Raw genomic sequence first — 17149 nt, 5'->3', positions numbered from 1 at the left:
GGGGGGACCAACTCCATATTAATGCCCATGATTTTGGAATGAGATGTTTGACGAGCAGATGTCCACATACTTTTGGTCATGTAGTGTATGTAACCATGGTTCCACATAAAAATAATCTGTGGCACAACATCTTCCTGGTCCTAATACTTATACTATGGCCCATTCTCAAATGATGGCCTCCCGAGTGGTGTAGCGGTAGACACCGGGAGGGGGGGGCATCATTGTAAATAAGAATTTGTTCTTAAAGCTACAACGTAACTTTTTGGGTGACCTGACCAAATTCACATAGAAATATGGGTTATAGATCTTTCATGCTCATTGAAAGCAAGTCTAAGAAGCAGTAGATATGTTCTATTTCTATGCTTCCTGTTAAGTTTAGTGGTCTTTTCCTTTCGGTTTTGTACACCTGCTACAAACAGCTGAAAAAACTCTTTGGTTATTGAGAATATATTTCACAGCGGTTCAGATGGTACAATGATTCTCTACACAAGTAGTATTCATCTCTTACCCCGAGGTCCGGCACCTGCTGGATTTCTGTTCTACCTGATAATTAATTGCACACACCTGGTGTCCCAGGACTAAATCAGTCCCTGATTAGAGGGGAACAATGAAAAATAAGCAGTGGAACTGGCTTCGCGGTCCAGAGTTTAGGCACAAACTGAAATTAGGCAAACTATTAGAATTTTAGCAACCAGGTAATGGCGGTGCGATTTCTGCATATTCTACTTTTCAGAAGATAACCAAATAGCTACCCCGTCTATCTGCAATAACCCTTTTTGCACTAACCATGACTCACCACACTGCCGCTACTGTCACTTTATTCCTAGTTATATGTACATATCTACCTCGTTCCCCTGCACAGACTTGGTACTGGTACCTCTTGTATATAGCCATGCTATCGTTATTCATTGTACATCTGCTATTATTTTTATTACACGCTTTACTTTATTTCCTTTCTCTGTATTGTTGGGAAGGGCCTGCAAGTAAGCATTTCACTGTTAGTCTACACCTTTCTACAAAGCATGTGACAAATAAAATTTGAGTTGCAGTGAAACTCGTGTTCCTATTGCAGTCTTTTTTTACCTTCCCTCCCATTCAAAATAAAATAAGCTGCAACATGTCATCTCGTGGAGTGACTGCAGTATCCATTGAGGTATTTGGTGCATATTGTGTGATATGAATATGAGTTCTAGACTTGTCACTAGCGCAAAACGTAAACATTTTATTTACAAAGCTTGGTCATACAGAAAGTTAAAAAAAAATGTAGCTATAACCTTGATTTGTGCAACAGGCGGCCACACAAAATCACAGCTCGCTTGTCGCACAGTTGCTATAGCAATTTTATTGGGGGGGGGGGGGAATAAAGATAAAGCAGACAAAGGGGTAAGAAATAAACCTAACAATGTATTCATAATTCATCCAACAAAAATATTAAAAGCGCAGACCCAAAATGAAATACCAATCCTGAAGTTCTCACACAGGTATACATAAAGGGGAGTTGACAGTGAAATTGTGGAATGCGAAGTAGTGCGCTGCTTGAGAACCTTGGGAATGTCTCTCGATTCCATGGGGCACAGGCAGCTCCACTCGAACCAACCATCTGGTACAGTCTTGCCCTAGACGGGCTCAAAGCTGGGAGAGAGACGTCGCGTAGGCAGGGTGGGTGTCAGGGTGGAGAGGGAAGGGGTTGGTAACTTGATAGGCTGTCGGTTTTTCCTCATAATCATCGTTGTCAGGCTCTTGCATTCTCTTCTCTCCTTTGACAGCCTTGATCTCTGGGTGAAATGGGAAAGGGTCATTATACTATACTAGTGATGCACCGACATGACATTTTTGGCCGATACCGATATGCAACATTTTCCTTGCCAAAAAACCTGATACCGATAACCAATATTTAAAATTTTAGCAGACTTTTAAGCATTCTCGTACAGTTAAATAGTTAACACACACACATGGACGCAGCGGTCTAAGGCACTGCATCTCAGTGCAAGAGGCGTCACTACAGTCCCTGGTTCAAATCCAGGCTGTATCACATCCGGCCGTGATTGGGAGTCCCATAGGGCGGTGCACAATTGGCCCAGCATCGTCCAGGTTTGGCCGTGGTAGGCAGTCATTGTAAATAAGAATTTGTTCTTAACTGACTTGCCTAGTTAAATAAAGGTTACACACAAACTGACCAAAAAGTTATTTTGATGGCACTTACGCATGTTCCCATTACCAGTAAAACATCATAAAAACGTATTTATTTCACTTACTTGCTGTTTCGTTCCTTTGTTCAGTCGTTTCATTCTCAACCAGGATTTCTATGGAACGCCGTTTGGGTCTTTGCGCGGCAAAAAAAGATACATCGATGAATTGTTGTGACATGAAATACAAGTGATAGTGTAATAACTACGTAAAAAAATTATGAACGCGTTAAATTATTAGGACATGGAGTCATATTCAGGTCCTGATTGGTCACACCATTTGACGTGTCAAATAAGCTTGTTGACTCAGGACCTGAATATGACTGTACGTCACAATAATTTAACACATTCATTAATTTATGTACACCATCATTCCTATTTCATATGTCACAACGATTCATCGATACGTATGCCATGATGCTGGTAAAGTTGTCTCGCACAGTGCTGGTCATAAAAAAAGAAGCTAGCTAGCTCATGGATGCAAACAATGTTTTCCCCCAAAAACATAGCAAAACCACATCTGTTTCAGTAGCATAGTGTCATCATCTAAAATAACCCTAATTTATAAGACAGTTATTATTTTATTAATGGTGGTCGGACCCATCTATGTGAAGCTAGCCACAATAAGGATTAGCCACAGCGGACTTTGCGGTTAGCCTTTCAAATAAAAGTTTGGCATAATTCTACTATTTGTATTAATTTGCATCACTGTCAATGACACTTATTTTGAAGGCAAACCGCAAATTCCACTATTGTGCCTAATCCTTATTGTGGCTAGCTTCACGACACATAACCCGGTCCGGCCGAGCCTCACTAGCCAGATGAAGTTAGCTGGCTGCTTATAACGTTAGCTTTGGGCAACAGGGTTAAGTAGCTGGCTAGCTATTTATTTTCATGCACTGAAGTTCAATTTCAATAGGTGAACAACAAGTGGCTACCTAGCTACTACTTACAAGGATTCCTAAATCATTGCTAAGAATAATGAAAATGACTGCAGTTTCTACTGGTCATTGTTTTTCAAGCTGGTTGTATTGGTGCTACCTAAAGCTAGCTACCCCAGAAGATGCGGTCAAACAAATGACGCTTTATTACCAACGCGGTATAGTAAACATCATTTGTGGCCAGTGTTTGCAGACTTTTGTACAGCTTTGACAGTGCTACTGTATCATTTTTGACACGCAAAGACCCAAACGACGTTCCATAGTATGTATGTCGTAACTCTATTACTGTGTAACTCCGGTAGGGCAACATCTGAAAAATAGCGCACTTGGTAGTGTGTACCAGTGCTCGACCAGTCGGCGAAAGCCAACATCACCCACGTCAGAGAACGGTTGATTGTCAGGGGCAATGAATTCCATTATCTTGGCTTTAATGGATTTTGCCTTTGAGTTGTCTCGTTTAAATTTTCTTATTCTTTCAAATGACTGCTCGACTTGTTGACTACTCGATCCACACAGCAGACATTGTGGGCAAGGTTGGGAATGCTGTGTTGCACGTGTAGCGCAACATTTTTACGTGGCGTTATTAGCTCATGTACCTACTTTATAGGTATGCATGTCAGCTTTGACATCGGTTTTGCACATTGACGTTAACTAGATATGTTCACCGATATATCGTGCATCCCTATACTATATGCTACTGTACTTAGTAAAGTATCCAAAAGTGAGCTTGTGACAAAGTATGAATGACATACCATCTTCGTCAACTTCACCATCAATGCCGAGATCTTCCTCCTGGAGAGAAGTGACAGAGCAGGTCAGCATCCACAGAGCTCTCAAACCATATTGATCTGTTGATCTTTTTAAACTATTGGGTCACAAATAAACCAAAACTGGCTTTACCTCCTTAACTCCGCTGATCTCATCATCCTCTCCTACTACTACTCCCTCCTCTTCATAGTCATCATCCTCCTCGTCAAAGTCTTCCTCCTCTACGTCCTCATCCTCTCCTAAAAAACAAATACACCACCTCCATTGTCAGTCATCAGAGAAATGCCGACAAACCCTACAAATACACAACAGAATTGCCTTCCATGACAAAACACATATGGATTGCAATATATAAATATTCCATTTAGCAGATGTTTTATAGTTATGCGAGCATACATTTAAGTACGGGTGGTCCCGGGAATCGAACCCACTATCCTGGCGTTGCAAGTGCCATGCTCTACCAACTGAGCTACAGAAGACCCTCCATTCAACGCACATCTGCACTTACATTTCCTTGTATTCCCTCAAAACACAAACTAAATGACTGCCCACCCTCATCGTCGTCATCGTCCACCTCTCCGTCCGAGTCGGTCGCCTCCCGGTCCTCCGCGTCGTACCCGTCCAGGTAGGTAAGCTGAGGGAGCAGCTTGAACACACTCTCCCTGTAGTCGTTCAGGTTGGTCACCTCACAGTTGAACAGGTCCAGAGACTTCAGGCTGTCCAGCTTTTTCTGTGGGACCAAATTGGTCAAAACTCTATATGGGGAAATTCAATTTGAGGCATAGTCTGAGCCAATGAGATGGTGTTGCACTGTATTGTGCTCTACCGGGAGTTTGGTGTACCTACCAAAGGTTCCAACGTGCTGATGTCTTTCAGTTTGTTCCCACTTAGATTTAGATGTGTGAGGTTGGGGAGTTTCTCTGCTAGCACGTCAAGGCCACCAGAGATTCTGTTGTCACTGAGTTCCAACTGCAACATAATGTGAAGATACAGTCACTTCTGTCCAAAAACACCAAAGCAAGTAACAGTCTTTCAGAAAATAATGACTATGTCCCAAATGGAATCCTATTCCTTACATAGAGCACTATTTTAGACCAGGGCCCTCAAAAGTGCACTATATAGGGAATAGGGTGCCATTAGGGACGAACAATGGCTCTTTCTATACCCTCCACCAGCAGAATTTAAGGTATTTTTCAAAAGGAGTCAACACAAATGTTACTGTAAGTGTAAGCTTGTGTTAAAAATGGAGAAACAAAACATTACCTTTTTGAGTTTCTCAAGTTTGGGAAGGTTGGAGACTGAGATTAGGCCAACATTTATCAAACTGAGGAATTCCAGATTGACAAATTCTTCTGTGAGGCCTTTGATTTTCCCTTCATTTGATCGGCTGTTGTCCAGGACAAGTTCTCGTACCTATAAGGATAAAATAATTAGTTAAATTGTAATCCATGTAATTCAAAGAAAAAAAACACATGCATGTGTTGTTTACAGATGCATTAAACACTCAATGGATAATGCACCCATATTATGAAAAATATTTTATGCATTTATATAAAAGTTGTGGGAAACCTGTTTAGAATAGTCACATGTTGGCAACAGTAACTTGCTGCATCAATATTTTTCATGGATAAAAACAAAAAGCTTTTAATCTAAACTTCAGGATGAAAAAGGTCAATACACAAAATATGGACCGCAATGATTATTCCTCTGACAGTTTTCCTGACTTCTGTATGAATACTGTATGAATACTTGCAACTCAGTTCGTAGCTACAAAATGTTACATTTAATTGTTTAAAGAGCAGAGTTCACATTTAATAGTCAGGGACAGTCGTTGTGCAACAAAAAGGTTTAAGAATGTTAACGTTTAATGTCAAACGATCATGATTTGCACACTAACAAAGTGAAACATTGATAAGGCTGTCGAGTGGAGTCATCAATAAAGGTATTTGGTTGCATGATGTTTTATGTCGAGGCACCGCGGTTGTTTCTTTAAACCAGCTGCCACGAGGAAGAATCGCACAATACAGTTCTACCTTCACTTGCCCGCTGTTCAGTCACTAATGACACATGCAATGCTTTTTGTTAGCAAGCTCGCTACAGGCTAGCCATTGCCCTTTTAAGCGCTGCCGTGCAGTTGAGGACCTGCAAAGAGAAGCCTGACTGCCCGCCATTACCTACCCTACAGCAATGGAAAGGATTGCAAATATACTCTAAATTGATTGACTAGCCATCGAGCGAACAACTGATAAGACAGTTTGTTAGAAATTAGGTTGCAACTGCAGCCCGCAAATCAGGGTGTTCCTACAGGAACCTCTCCTTATACTTCTATTGGTCCTTTTTTAAGCTACGACTCCAGTACATAGGTGGAAGACAGGGGCGCTCCAGTGCAGTACATAATGCACCATAACGTTGGATGCCAACCACCGATAACCCCCCCAGAAGAAGACTAGCTAGCTATAGCCAACTATTATGGATATACTGACAAGATACATGTCTGTCCATCATAACAATGGGAGTCGTTGTCCACAAAAGCGGCACGGCGGGCTGTCTAGCTCATGCCTGTCCTGTCTTGTCTTTGGATTGGTGAATACATCTCATTAAACTTTTTTGAATATTCGATGAGGGTTGTTGACATCCGCCTGTATTCAATGGAGAGATACTATGCTATTAGCCTAATGCATAGCCATCTCCGATATAGTGCCGTCGGAAAGTATTTAGACCCCTTGAATTTCTACACATTGGTAGGTTACAGCCTTATTCTAAAGTGACCCCCCCCCCAATCTACACACAAAACCAGGTTTAGAATATTGCAAATGTATTTTAAAAAATCACATTTACATAAGTATTCAGACCCTTTACTCAGTACTTTGTTGAAGCACCTTTGGCAGTGATTACAGCCTCAAGTCTTCTTAGGTATGATGCTACAAGCTACAACCTGTATTTGGGGAGTTTATCCCATTCTTCTCTGCAGAGCCTCTTAAGCGCTATCAGGTTGGATGGCTGCACAGCTATTTTCAGGTCTCTCCAGAGATGTTTGCTCGGGTTCATGTCCGGGGTGTGGCTGGGCCAATCAAGGACATTCAGAGACTTGTCCCAAAGCTACTCCTGTGTTGTCTTGGCTGTGTGCTTAGGGTCGTTGTCTTGTTGGAAGGTGAACCGTCGCCCCAGTCTGAGGTCGTGAGCGCTCTGGAGCAGGTTTTCATCAAGGATCTCTCTGTACTTTGCTCCATTCATCTTTGATCCTGACTAGTCTCCCAGACCCTGCTGCTGAAAAACATCCCCACAGCATGATTCTGCCACCACCATGCTTCACCGTAGTAATGGTGCCAGGTTTCCTCCAGACGTGACGCTTGGCATTCAGGCCAAAGAGTTCAATCTTGGTTTCATCAGACCAGAGAATCTTGTTTTTCATGGTCTGAGAGTCCTTTAGGTGCCTTTTGGCAAACTCCAAGTGGGCTGTCATGTGCCTTACTGAGGAGTGGCTTTCATCTGCCCACTCTGGCATAAAGACCTGATTGGTGAAATGCTACAGAGATGGGAGAACCTTCCAGAAGGACAACCATCTCCACAGAGGAATTCTGGAGCTCTGTCAGAGTAGGCATCAGGTTCTTGGTCACCTCCCTGACCAAGGCCCTTCTCCCCCGATTGCTCAGTCTGGCCGGGCGGCCAGCTCTAGGAAGAGTCTTGGTGGTTCCAAACTTCTTCCATTTAAGAATGATGGAGGACACTGTGTTCTTGGTGTGCCTTCAATGATGCAGACATTTTTTGGTACCCTTCCCCAGATCTGTTCAATGATGCAGACATTTTTTGGTACCCTTCCCCAGATCTGTGCCTCGACACAATCTGTCTCAGAGCTCTACAGACAATTCCTTCAACCTCATAGCTTGGTTTTTGCTCTGATGTGTACTGTGGTACCTTAAAATAGACAGGTGTGTGCCTTTCCAAATAATGTCCAATCAATTGAATTTCCCACAGGTGGACTCCAATCAAGCTGTAGAAGCATCTCAAGGATGATAAATGGAAACAAGATGCACCTGAGCTCAATTGAGTCTCATAGCAAAGGGTCTGAATACATATGTAAATAAGGTATTTGTTTTTTTTTAAACAACCATTTTCACTTTGTCATTATGGGGTAACAAAATGTGGACAAGTCAAGGGGTCTGAATACTTTCCGAAGGTTGCTGGATGTCACGTGACCTATATCAGTACACTTAACTTGAACATTATGAAACGTATATTAGATCAAATAAATAATAATGGCCCCTTTAAATGTAAAATCCCGTTGCAGATTTATTTTTATTTTGGAACTTTTTTTCCGTTTCTGTTTTAAAACAGATAAAAATACAAACTTGGTAAAGTCGTGTGGTTCTCTACCTCATGTAGCAAATAGGCCATACATTTTTGTTGACCAAATTCAAAACTCATTGACCGCCATACAAAAACTCCTTGCTTGGTTGGCGAAACAACCCCACTTGCTGGCGGGAGAAAGATTTTCAGCCAAATTAGGCCTCACTTCCTCTTTGTTATAGATGGTACACACCAGTAGCACAGAACAATCAGCCAGATATTTCACCAGTTGTATGAATGTGAAGCATCTGGATGGTGTCTGGTTAGCATCTGGTCACTCAATACTAAATATGGTGATGAGGGGAAGCCCAGTGGCCGGCAATGGGAGAAGATGGAGTTTGGGCCGACATTCTGCTAATTTTCTCATCTATTAAACATTTGATCTCCATACAGTATTGCGTTTCCAAAACTAGAATCTGTAACAGACAAGAGTTTTGTAGACCTTACCCTTTGCCAAAGTAAAAAAAATTGTAGGTGTTCCATATGAAAAATATGCAATAAATGCTAGAACGTGCCAATAGGATCTCACTAGCTCGTGCATGCTCTGCCCATCTCCTTGGTTGTTCTGCCAACTATGATTCATTTGCTCCCATTGGAAATGACAGGCTCTGGTCTATCTTGGGCACAGGAGGTTGGTGACACCTTAATTGGGGAGAATGGGCTCGTGTTAATGACTGGAGTGGAATGGTATCAAATGTGACTCGTTTCAGAAAAAAATAGGTGTATGTCACGGGTCACTATTTCACAGGAGAGCCATTTGAATATAATTATTTTTAAATCAAAATGCGTTTTTTGGCAAAAATGTCTTCTGGAACATAACTTTCATGTGCCTCAATAAAACTTGTATGCCTTCTGTAAATAAATATAAAATTGTTAAATACCGAGCCTAGTTGGTTTAGCCGCAGAAAGACAGCAACCTTCCTGCTAGCCATGATTGGCTGAGATAATGAGTGGGCTGAACATGCCGAGAGATGAGTTCGGATTGGTCTGCCATATAGCACGCTTCTGTCCATTTGAGCTGGTCAGTATGTGTAGGTAATCCTGTCTAGTGCGGCTTTTTTACAAATATATTGCGTAGTGGAACTGCATAAATGTTGCTCTCCACTTTCTGGAGGACCAAGTTTTAATCAGTGGAATTAGAGAATGATAGCTAAGGAGATGGAGAAAACACCTGTGTCCGGATTACATCTTCAAACTAAGGGCAACCATGGTCAAATACATCAAACACGTGGTTTCCGGCCTTTATGAGTCGTTCTCCCCGTAGCAGCCTTCTGTGCTCTTGGGTTAGTTATAAAAAATCTTTACCAGTAGTGTCCTTCGCCCCCACCTGTCGGGCACTGTTTTCCCGCAGTTCTGTTAACGACGGCGGCAGCGGAGGACACTGTGCTAGCTTAGCCAGCTCGTCCTGAGACTGACGCCGGTACACAGCAGGCGGGGGCAATGACGTGTGTTAGCTAGCTAACAGTGTCACTGACTAGCAAGCTAGCTAGTTAGCACATGGTGTCGCCCCAGCCTCCCACCTGTTGTGGGGGCGACCGTTAGACAGTGTCCTTCGCCCCCGCTTGTCAGGCATGGTTTTCTCCGGTACGTGGGGGCGACAGTGTGCTAGCTAGCTAACTAACAAGCTAGCCCACAGTGTTGCTAACTAGCATGCTAGCACAGTGTTGCCCCAGCTTCCCGACTGCTGTGCTAGTGGGAGCGACCGGTACAGTGTCCCGCTAGCTAGCAAAGAGGACTCTGGTACACAGCAGACGGGGGCGACGCAGTGTGTTAGCTAACAGTGTCGCTGACTAGCAAGCTAGCTAGTTAGCACATGGTGTCGCCCCAGCCTCCCACCTGTTGTGCTAGCGGGAGGTGGGGGGCGACCGGTAAACAGTGTCCTTCGCACCCGCCTGTCAGGCATGGTTTTCTCCGGTATGTGGGGGGCGAATGTGTGCTAGCTAGCTAACTAACAAGCTAGCAGTGTCACCCCAGCCTCCCGACTGCGGTGCTAGCGAACACTAGACAGTGTCCCGCTAGCAGGCAAAGAGGACTCCGGTACACAGCAGGAGAGGGTGAAACATTTATTTCCCTTTTGATCCACATTCAAAAGGTGTCACACAAGCATGAAGATGTTGTGTTCGAGGGGTGCATTCATGCAGGAACCAATGGACTTATCGGAGGCGTTCCTACAGATGCAGGAGGGGAGGGGGCGCCCCTAAAGATGCAGGAATGCCCGCATGCAACAACGCCCTGAATTGCAGGCTGCAGTTGCACACTATTGGAAATTAGTAAAACAAAGATGGAGGTCCTTCCTCTAGAGCTTCAAAGCCGACAGAATGACAACATGGCGATTCCTGAGATGCAGTGATCTAAACGCTCCAAAGAAGAATGACTGTTTACTCGCAGTAATAACGTAAAAATATCAATTAATAAAATGCATTCAATGTTGAATACTTGTATTAATGTATGCATGAAAAGCGAGAGGGTCGAACGGAGTTTTAGCAACCCACACACCGAACGCCTTTTGCTCGGTCTCATGTCATTCAGGCCGGGTATTTCACAAGACGGCGACCAACATGTTAATTGTCTTTCCTATACATTATAAATGTCAAATTATTAACACAATGTACAAAATATCGACACTGAACGTGGAGCTTGTTGGCCAGTTTCAGTACATTTGTTGTTTTCCTTCGTGGTAGTTGTGAGGAATAATCTGGCTGGGAATAAACATTCGTTGACCGCTCGCAACAGATGCAGTAAAGAAATCGATCGAACTCGACCAAAACAATGGAATTGCCATGGAAACGCATATGGGAAAGGGCTGTGGAGGAAAGATTCCGAATTTTTTCATTGCCCCAACGAAATTAGTTTACATTTAGGGAATTTATTTTACACAACGTTAAGGTAAAAATCGGAGTAGAACGCTTATATGGATGTCAACATCAACACATGTCATCGTCCCCAATCAACTGTATTACAGTTAAAAAACGACTGACTACCACCGATTTCTGTATGCTACCTAACAAGTTTAGCTATATGAACGGGAGTTAGTATTTAGCAGTCACTTCTTCTGAACCTTAAAAGGGGCAACTTCTAAACATTATGCAGCGAAAACAGCCAAACATATCAATCGGATTTAAGTAACCACATTGTGGGCCTGTGACAACACATAGATAATCCCTTATTTGATACATCCACTTTGTTTGGCGCACATTCAACAAATCTGACCTATCTAATCAATGGAACGGTCTGCATTCCATTGACTCCTTTACCGTATCTACACAAGCGATGTTTTTCCACTCTTCGTTTGCCCGGCGTTTGCTGCAATAGCCCATCCGTGACAAGGATCGACGAGTTGTGCGTTCCGAGATACTGTTCTGCACACCACTGTTGTACTGCGCTGTTATTTGTCTAATTGTGGCCCGCCTGTTAGTTTGCACGATTCTTTCCAATCTCCTTCGACCTCTCTTATCAACGAGCTGTTTACGCCCACTGGACTGTCGCTGACTCGATGTTTTTTGTTTGTCGCGCCATTCTCTGTAAACCACAGACACGGTCGTGCGTGAAAAGCCCAAGAGTGCGGCCGTTTGTGATATACTGGATCCGGCGCGTCTGGCACCGACAATCATACCACGCTCAAAGTCCCTTAAGTCACTCTTTTTGCCCATTCTTATGTTCAATCGAACAGTATAACTTGACGCCTGTCTGCATGCTTTATATAGCAAGCCATGGCCACGTGACTGTCTGTAGGAGCAATCCATTTTCGGGAATGGGGTGGTGTACCAAATGATGTGTTTAACCCCTGGAGTGGGTTACTGTATTGAAGCCACCACGCAGCCATCTTGGCACTCAATTGTGAAACATAGTATTTTAGAAGCTATAGAAAAGCATTTGTCTACATTCGTTTTTGACAAGTGTATTCTATTACAGACAACTTAATGCATACTTTTAAATTATATGAGCTAAGCATAAAAAAATATAATGTTCCTTAACTTCTTTGGGGTACCCCCCCTTCTCAATTTCCACCTAAAGACATACCCTAATCTAACTGCCTGTAGCTCAGGCCCAGAAGCAAGGATATGCATATTCTTGGTATCATTTGAAAGGAAACACTCTGAATGTTGTGGAAATGTGAATTGAATGTAGGAGAATATAACACAATAGATCTGGTAGAAGAAAATACAAGGAAATAAACATACGTTTTCTTTTTTTTTTTATTGTTGCTGCATCATCTTTCAAATGACCAAGAACAGCCAAACATACAGATAGGATGCTGTGGATGAATGAATGAAGAACATAAGATGGCAACAATAGCTGAGCAAAGTTTTAGACAGAACTTCAAAAATGAGCGAGCTACATGACATTGAGCAGGAAGTCACCCAGGTGTCCCACACAAATGTACCCAAGTGGCCGAATTGGTACAGTGATACATTTTGAAGGAAAGAACTATATACAAAATACATAAATGCTATTCTAACACACCCCCAAAAAATAAATATATATGAAAAAAAAAAATAAACAAACAAGGGTAACTATTTACACATTTTCTATTTACAATATTGTGAAGACCCTCAGTCCTCTACACAATATTGTGCTGCTGGTGCCATGGCCCATATCAGTCTCTTTCTGCTGTAAAGCAGAGGCTTACTGAACAGGTGGTGCAGGTGATGGGGCATTTCCTGTGACAAAGGGCACAACGACGTCTCCCTGCTGTGCCCTTTTTGCCCTGAGGCACATTCATGCCTGCAGAGATGAATCTGGGCAGGTGAACACCACTGGTTGGAGCAGAAGGTGCTGCAGTGGACTTGCTGTAGCTAGCAAGCTCCTGGATGAGCAGCTCCCTGAAGGCTAGCTGTGAGATGGGGGGCTGTCTCTATCAATTTCCTCTATAATTTGGGTTAAATCTGTATACTAGACTTTGTTTTGGCTTTTCCTGATTTATTCGCCATAATTTAAATATATAAACTTGTTGAAAATGCTATTGAATATGTACTGCTATGCGTAACACTCGTGACTCCGTCAAGTAGGATTTGCAATGGCGAATGAACCTCTTTTACGCCAGAGTTTACGACAAAGCCTGGTCTTCGAACGTATAACCATTACATATTGCCGTTTACCTCAGCTCATTGGCTATCTTCCAAGCTAGATTTCAAGATAATCAGTGATCATTGGGCCAAAATACAGTCAATCAACGATAGACCGGTCCTACCATTGGTGCGCAATGAGGTCATTGATTGGTGTCTTCAAATCGGTTTGTTTCGGTCAATACATCCCGGGATAAGAACCATGTATGGTTGTGTTAGTAACAACCAGGATTGCAATGAAACCAACCATGACTGGATAAACGTTTGTTTAGTGTGTGTAATTACCACGAACACTTCGTCCAAAGTTGAATGAGAGGGAAATCGCAACGCAACCGGTTTACAAATGTTTCGTGTTAGGCTATAAAAATTGATTTTATCAAACAAAACGAACATTCACTGTGTAGTTAGGACACTTGGCATTGCCACCAGAGGAAGATCTTCAATGGTAAGCAATTTATTTTATTGTTATTTCTGACTTTCGTGACGCTAATGCTTGGTTGGGCGCCGTCCTCAGAAAATCGCATGTTTGCTTTTGCAGTAAACCTTTTTGAAATCTGACACAACGGCTGGATTAATAAGACGTTCATCTTTTAAATGATGTAAGATACATGTATTTACAAGAATGTTTAATACAACGAAGGGTGTATTTAAAATGTTAGCTCTCTGCAGTTTCACCGGATGTTGGCCTGGTGGGACGTTAGCGTCTCACCTACCCTAGAGAAGTTAAAATAAACTCAGAAAAAAAAGAAACGTCTCTTTTTCAGGACCCTGTCTTTCAAAGATAATTCGTAAAAATCCAAATAACTTCACAGATCTTCATTGTAAAGGGTTTAAACACTGTTTCCGTGCTTGAACCATAAACAATTAATGAACATGCACCTGGAACGTCGTTAAGACACTAACAGCTTATAGACGGTAGGCAATTAAGGTCACAGTTATGAAAACTTCTACTGACTCTGAAAAACACCAAAAGAAAGATGCCCAGGGTCCCTGCTCATCTGCGTGAACGTGCCTTAGGCATGGTGCAAGGAGGCATGAGGACTGCAGATGTGGCCAGGGCAATAAATTGCAATGTCCGTACTGTGAGATGCCTAAGACAGCGCTACAGGGAGACAGGATGGACAGCTGATCATCCTCGCAGTGGCAGACCACATGTAACAACACCTGCACAGGATCGGTACATCCGAACATCACACCTGCGTGACAGGTACAGGATGGCAACAACAACTGCCCGAGTTACACCAGGAACGCACAATCTCTCCATCAGTGCTCAGAATGTCCGTAATGGGCTGAGAGAGGCTGGAATGAGGGCTTGTAGGCCTGTTGTAAGGCAGGTCCTCACCAGACATCACCGTCAACAAAGTTGCCTATGGGCACAAACCCACCGTCGCTGGACCAGACAGGACTGGCAAAAAGTGCTCTTGGCTGACGAATTGCGGTTCTGTCTCACCAGGGGTGATGGTCGGATTCACGTTTATCGTCGAAGGAATGAGCGTTACACCGAGGCCTGTACTCTGGAGCGGGATCGATTTTGAGGTGGAGGGTCCATCATGGTCTGGGGCGGTGTGTCACAGCATCATCAGACTGAGCTTGTTGTCATTGCAGGCAATCTCAACGCTGTGAGTTACAGGGAAGACATCCTCCTCCCTCATGTGGTACCCTTCCTGCAGGCTCATCCTGACATGACCCTCCAGCATGACAATGCCACCAGCCATACTGCTCGTTCTGTGCGTGATTTCCTGCAAGACAGGAATGTCAGTGTTCTGCCATGGCCAGCGAAGAGCCTGGATCTCAATCCAATTGAGCACGTCTGAGACCTGTTGGATCGGAGGGTGAGGGCTAGGGCCATTCCCCCCAGAAATGACCGGGAACTTGCAGGTGCTTTGGTGGAAGAGTGGGGTAACATCTCACAGCAAGAATTGGCAAATCTGGTGGTCCATGAGGAGAAGCACTGTAGTACTTAATGCAGCTGGTGGCCACACCAGATACTGACTGTTACTTTTGATTTTGACCCCCCCTTGAAACATAATTGAAATACTGCAGAATCCCATTCATTCCTATGGAGGACTGCTCCTACTATGGGGTGCCAAAATGGCTTCAAAGCCTCAATGACCAATAAATAGCATCAGCAATCCAGGGTTTATATACATCATTGGGTCTACCTAAAACTGACCAGAGTATGTAACAAATCAACTTTAACTTGCCAGAAAATAAATTAGTTTATGAATATCAAATTGAACAATATAACATTTGTCGAGATGTGAGGCTAGGTGAGTAGAAGATGATCTGCCACATTGTATCTGGCAATGGCCCCTCAATAACTTCAATGGACTGTTAGCAAACTAGTATTATAAACTGGGTGGTTCGAGCCCTGAATGCTGATTGGCTGATACATTTGGTATACAGTCTGATATACCATGGCTATGACAAAACATGTATTTTTACTGCTCTCATTTAATTGGTAACCAGTTTATTGGTTAGAGCATTGGGCCAGTAACCGAAAGGTTGCTGGATCGAATCCCTGAGCTGACAAGGTAAAAATCTGTCGTTCTACCCCTGAGCAAGGCAGTTAACCCACTGTTCCTCAGGCCCCGAAGACGTGGATGTCGATTAAGGCAGCCCCCTTAAATGCAGAACACACATTTCAGTTGAAGGCATTGTTGTACAACTGACTAGGTATCCCCCTTTTCCCTTTATAAAATTGGCAATAAGGCACCTTGGGGGTTTGTGATATATGGCCAATATACCACAGCTAAGGGCTGTATCCAGGCACTCCACGTTGCGTCATGTATAAGAACAGCCCTTAGCCGTGGTATATTGGCCATATCACAAACCCCCGAGGTGCCTTATTGCTGCTTAAATATAAAACTTTACATTATGGCTAGGTAGCTATAGCCTACAAGATGTGGATGACTCGAACTAGTGAAACATTTGTTTGCGTAGCTAGCTAGCTAAATATCTGGGTCCCTACTGAATCAGAAAAAGAAGGAAAAAAATCAAATATAGTTGGACATGCTGTAAAAACAAAATGTATTATTGCTGGTGGATATATAAAAGTGCACTGTAATAAAGGGCGCCCCCATTTGAGCATTTATGCTAGCAACAAACATGGCTACCAAGGTCAATATAAAATAAACCATTCCGCCTGTGTAATGCAGTGGAAACGACCTCCTACAACACCGATGTAGAAGTTAAATGATTGAGACAACTTTGCAATTGAACCGTGTGTGTGTGCAACCGACTAGGAGGCTGCGAATTGGTTAAACACTGCACTAATGCCAGCAAGCAAAATAAATTGGCAGTGATGCCCCATTCATGTGCAAATCGGAAATATCAGACTTGCTAATTGGTTTTAGTTATACACATGCTACGTTCAACCAGTTAGCATTCCTAGTTCCGACCAGCACTTGAATGTGGCATAAGGCCTGGCAGGCTGTCTGGTTGGCAGTTAGTAAGTTGCTGGTTGGCAAGCTAGAAATTACGACACATGCGCAGAAACCTATGACATTTGCCCATGTGTACTTTTGTTAGGCGGTATAAACAATCACTGATATCTTACAACGTAAATCAGATGTATAAATTCAGATCTATTTAATCTATTCAGATCTTTCTCTGTGATACGATCACAGGCACCCTACATCTCTATGACTCCCCACACAGTAGAGTGGACATTGACACAGATACTTATGACTGTGGCGTCTAACCTGAGAGCACCAGTGTACCATCAGAAGAGGGGAGCACCAGTGTACCATCAGAAGAGGGGAGCACCAGTGTACCATCAGAAGAGGGGAGCACCAGTGTACCATCAGAAGAGGGGAGCACCAGTGTACCATCAGAAGAG

The 17149-nt window shown here is 43.2% G+C and overlaps 1 pseudogene; it reads right to left on the bottom strand.

Moving 5' to 3' along the window:
* Positions 1-1352: 1352 nt before the first annotated feature.
* LOC120052267 lies at positions 1353-11903 on the bottom strand (annotated as a pseudogene).
* Positions 11904-17149: the final 5246 nt, after the last annotated feature.

The sequence above is a fragment of the Salvelinus namaycush genome, chromosome 8 (assembly GCF_016432855.1).
Source record: "Salvelinus namaycush isolate Seneca chromosome 8, SaNama_1.0, whole genome shotgun sequence".
NCBI classification, from domain to species: Eukaryota; Metazoa; Chordata; class Actinopteri; order Salmoniformes; family Salmonidae; genus Salvelinus; species Salvelinus namaycush.
The sequence above is the reverse complement of the archived record's forward strand: the minus strand, read 5'-3'. Positions and strand labels throughout refer to the sequence as shown.